At 33.0% G+C, this 5,308-nt stretch overlaps 1 long non-coding RNA gene across 1 annotated transcript; it reads right to left on the bottom strand.

The window, feature by feature from the left end:
* Positions 1-3,035: 3,035 nt before the first annotated feature.
* On the bottom strand, positions 3,036-4,474 carry LOC110936715. The gene is made up of 3 exons (XR_002590230.2): positions 4,240-4,474; positions 4,063-4,127; positions 3,036-3,234 (listed from the first exon to the last, which is right to left on the bottom strand). It is a non-coding gene; the product is annotated as an uncharacterized LOC110936715 (long non-coding RNA).
* Positions 4,475-5,308: the final 834 nt, after the last annotated feature.

The raw sequence follows: 5,308 nt of genomic DNA, 5'->3' as shown, positions 1-5,308 counted from the left end.
ATTAAGATTCAAACTAATTCGAGAAAAAAAAAACTACAGGAAATGTAAAAGTTGTTCTAAGGTTCCCAAACCATTTCTTCATCCAATGGTGGTTCGTAAACCGCCCCAGGGTCAGTTTCGTACCCTTCAGCCCAGCTCGGTAGTTCTTGTGTTTGACTGTGGTTTTCCACATAAGGGGGGTTTGAAGGTGGAGGATGCATAGGCAGTATAGGAGTATTTGCCACCGGACGATGATGCCCCTCCTCAATTTGTAGTCCACCAAATTGTAGTTGAGCGAATGTATAGTCATACGCCCAATTCAACTCTTCATCCGTCCAACCAAATGGATCATCGTGTTCAAGGTTTGTCACCGGATGAGGGTTTGCCACCGGAGGTGGGTTTGACACCGGAGGTGGGTTTGACACCGGAGGTGGGTTTGACACCGGAGGTGGGTTTGTTGATCCTTGTGGTTCAATAGGAATTGGATAACCACCACCCATACCTCTCAATTGATATTTGTTTGGAGTGATTTATAAACTGAAAAATACAATTTTGATTGTATATAAAGATCAATTTTAAAGCAAATAAAAATAGTTTGATTAAATATAAAAAAAGGATTGTGTAAACTTAAACATACAATTTTTATTGGATATAAAGATCAATTTTCTTACCATGTTAAAAATTAACATCAAAGTAAGTCAAATGTTTATTGGATTTATATTTTTTTGACCAAAAGAAATGGAAGCAAGTGCTGATTTCATTAATCCTCTATTCTCTCTGTCGGCGTTTATGATTTCAGGTTCAATCGGTTTGTTTGGTTTTAGATGACAGCCATCAGACAACTGTTCCTCGTTAGTAGTCCTTTTCGATTCCGCGATTTTGCTAACAGTTGAGTATGACTTTTTGATACTAACAGTTAACGCTCTTTGTGATACTATTTGAAACAGATTGTTGGGTCTTAGAATGACCTTTTGTTCATTCTATTTTGCTGATTGCTGATTGGTAATGGCATGGTTATATTGGGTAAATTTGCAATTTTTTTCATTAAATAAGGGGAATGACCTAACTAAAAGAGTATAAAATGACCGCACACAATAATGAGTATAAAATGACCACACACAATAATGAATTATAAATGTCAGTAAACACATCTTATAAATGACCACACACAATAATGAATTACCAATGATGATGTGTCAGGTATCTTTAATTTTTTTTATTCTTTAATATGATGTGGAAAAAATAAATAATGACATGGATTTTTCAATTAAAAAATTGCATTTTTATTCTAAAAAATTTATAAGATAAGCCATTATAAGTTTTAAACAAATTTTTTTTCTTATTTTTTAAATCATAAAATGAAATTTCAAGTTATTGGACCAGTAATTGGGCTGCAAATCTAGGTCCAATTCCACTCCAAAGGCTAGCCCAGTAATGAGCGGGTTGGGTAATGAGTCAAACTTAGCAAAGCATCACCTGCGTCGTAGTCCTATTTTAGGACCCAGATTTCGTAATTGGATTCTACTGCAGATTTCTTTGGTGTCTAAATTTAGCTTGCTTCAGAGCCTAATTGCATCTGGGTGGGCCTTAAGCTGCTGTCATGCCTTTATGGTTTTTAATGGTCTTTCACTTGGTTGTTAGAAAAACATATTAAGGTAACCATTTTTATCTAGGTTATAAAGAAATAACAAAGTTTTAGTTTTTTTTCTATGTCATGTAGCCCAATGTCAGAATATAAGGTTTTGATCCTGGTTAAGTTAGGGCATAGGGGCACTCGCATGTAATCAGCTTGAATTCTGATATTTCAGGTTTATGCTGGTCATCCATCGAAGCTCCTCATTTGGTAAAGTTTGGAAGCTAAAGAAGAATGGTGGTAGCATTATTGGTGGAGCAATCAAAGCAATTCAAACGAAAAAAAAAATTTGTAGTTCACAGCTCTCTTATAGATTAAAAACCGCACGAAAAGGCAAGTTTTGGAATGGGAGGAGTGGTGTTCCTTTAATATTTGAAGTGTTTAAGTTGTATGATAGTTGACGTAAGAATGGGATGTAATACTTGCGTTGTAATCTTGGGCCAATTTTTTGTTTGATACGTAAAATAAACATAATCATAAAATTAATTAACCCGTCACCTGAGCATAATAATTAGATAATTGAATATTTATATAAATTTAATAGAAATCAATTTTCAATATTAAAATAATAGTTAAACAAAATAAAGAAAGAAATAAATTATTAAATAAATAATATAAAGATATTGATGGGAATAAGATGCCGAGAGTGAGAGTTAAGTTATAAAGATATAACATTTTTGTTAAATTACAGGGCGGTAGATACAGAGTTTAATGTGATTTATCTAATTTATTAAAAGATACACATGATTGAAGGTAGGCTTAGATATATTTTGTTTTTATAAAGCAAATCCACCCTAAATAATACCCAAATAAGCACAAAAAAGAAAATAAAAATTTAGAGAAAAAAGTGGTAACATGTTGACCTGGTAATTACACATTATTAAAACACTAAATAATAGTTTAGTTATTTTAGAGAGACAAAAAAAGTTTGAATGATTTAATTAAAACAGTTCACAAAGTTGATTACATTTCTGTGATATTTTCCCAAAAGGATATAACAAGTGTTGTAATTTCTTTTGACAGGATTTTAACCCTTTCAATTAAATAAAAAACAAAGAGGTAGTTAAACAATACATCTGGATTCAACAACAAACACTAATTAATAAAAAAAAAAACAAAGAGGCAGTTAAACAATACAGATCCAAAAACCACAGTTAAAAGTTACAAAAAAACCAAGAAATTTAGAAGAACTTACAACAATGCAAGAGGCAGAATTTTGTTACAGACGACAAAAAATGTGAAACCTTGATGTGAGAGCCGAGAAACAACACAAGATCCAGATGCAAAGAGTCAATATATTCTGAAATCGAAGTATAAAAGAAGTTGTTAGGTTGATGTTTTGAAGATTTAATTGATGCAAGATTTAAAAGTAGGATTTAGTTCAACTGAGATAAACTTACAATTTGAAAGTTTAATTCGACTCAGTTGAGTGTTTGTAGAGTGTTGAACTTGATGAAGTATTTGTAGAGACTGAAGCAAGCATGCTCTCTTTCAGACAACAGTAGATGTAAAAGCAGTAAGTCAGTTGAGTGTAGTTGAGGGTTTGTAGAGTGTTGAGCTTCATGAAGTACTTATAGAGACTGAAGCAAGCAAGAGACAACAGTAAACTCTGTTCTTTACAGCTGTAGATGTAAAGAAGTACACGGTAAGTAGTAAACAAAACAAAAAGGACAAAAGTCAAACAAAATATCCTGACATTACTTGGTTTCTGAAAAAGTTGAGATATACTAAAAGATATTATCTATACTAAAGACTTATAAGAATATCAAAAAAGTCTTTGGATTATAACTTGAAGTTGGATTCTAACTAAAACATTTGGTATTTGAAAGGGGTAATACTTCCAGCTATACTCCACGGCTGAAATTTCATAGTTAAAATATTATATAGGTTAATGTTATTGTACTTTTGCATATTCAGAGCAAATGGGACTAATCTTTAGATAAAAAAGCAATGCATTTTAAGATTAAAAAAAACATGGTCAATTTGAAAAAATGGGACTAATCTTTAGCAAACAGATTCTTGTTAACGAATCTTGACGTCTCCGGTCCACCATGTCCCTCATAGACAACATTCAAATAAATATAAATATTAATAAAAAATTTAAATAACATTCAAATAATTTTTTCAAAGTCACACGAATTGTTTTTTAATTGAACTATAAATTTTCCTTGAACTCATGTTAAATAACATATTTTTGAAAAGAAATTATTTTATCCAAAAAGATTAGGAGTGAGAAAAAATTAGTTTAAAAAAAACCCATTTTGATAAATAATTTTCAAAGTACCCATATAGGTAAATAATTTTTCCAACTACACCATTTTAGGAAAAAACTCAGCACCAATGCCCCAAACCCAAAACAGATACGTAATTTTAAATAATTTATCGGCGCCCTTATACATTCCCATGATCTCGTAACCGACTCGTGTGGACCCAGTTGACCAGACTCTTACCGATTTTGCACCGTCCATTGCCACCTTGAGAGCCGCCACGTTTACCAAATTTGCCAAATCAGCACCTGAAAATACGATAAACAGATCGTAAATTGAACTGACATAAAGAATTATGTAAATATAAACTGTTGCTGACCTTGAACAACATCAACCTTTCGAGTAATGTATTGTACTTACATTTTGAATTTCGGTAACCTCGGCTTCTGGCTTTTTAACCGTTCACCGCCTGCATTCACCGTTGCACTAAACTAAACGGATAAATATTATCCATTCCAGTCATGTATCCAGTTACCAGAACGCTGACTCCACCATTTAGGGATTCTTGAGCATCAACGGATTTGATCTCAGCCTTGAAGTCTCCATAGTTAAGTGACAAGATTTTAGCATTGACGTCTCCGGTCCACCATGTCCCTCATAGACAACATTCAAATAAATATAAATATTAATAAAAAATTTAAATAACATTCAAATAATTTTTTCAAAGTCACACGAATTGTTTTTTAATTGAACTATAACTTTTCCTTTAACTCATGTTAAATAACATATTTTTGAAAAGAAATTATTTTATCCAAAAAGATTAGGAGTGAGAAAAAATTAGTTTAAAAAAAACCCATTTTGATAAATAATTTTCAAAGTACCCATTTAGGTAAATAATTTTTCCAACTACACCATTTTAGGAAAAAACTCAGCACCAATGCCCCAAACCCAAAACAGATACGTAATTTTAAATAATTTATTGGCGCCCTTATACATTCCCATGATCTCGTAACCGACTCGTGTGGACCCAGTTGACCAGACTCTTACCGATTTTGCACCGTCCATTGCCACCTTGAGAGCCGCCACGTTTACCAAATTTGCCAAATCAGCACCTGAAAATACGATAAACAGATCGTAAATTGAACTGATGGTGGGCCACCATTGATGATGGGCCACCGTTGATGATGGGCCACCGTTGGTGAAATCCAAAAAAACATAGAATTAGTACCTGGCATGGTGGGCCACCGTTGATGAAATCCACTTGCCCTGGTCGAGGCAAATTTTTTATCTCATCTTCGTCGAGTTTCGCAGCCATTTCTTCAGGATGATTAAGTCTAAATGCATCAGGATGATTAAGTCAAAATGCATCACCAGCAGGTTCTTCGTATTCAATTGCCCATTTGGATTTTGATGCGCTTGTAAGTAAACATGCTGACATGTCAGTAGAGATCCAAAAAAAGCAAATAAAAGAAAAAAATCAAGTAGTTAC

This window comes from Helianthus annuus, chromosome 1, assembly GCF_002127325.2.
Source record: "Helianthus annuus cultivar XRQ/B chromosome 1, HanXRQr2.0-SUNRISE, whole genome shotgun sequence".
NCBI lineage: Eukaryota > Viridiplantae > Streptophyta > Magnoliopsida > Asterales > Asteraceae > Helianthus > Helianthus annuus.
Note: the sequence above shows the minus strand (reverse complement) of the source record. Positions and strands in the feature narration are given on the sequence as shown.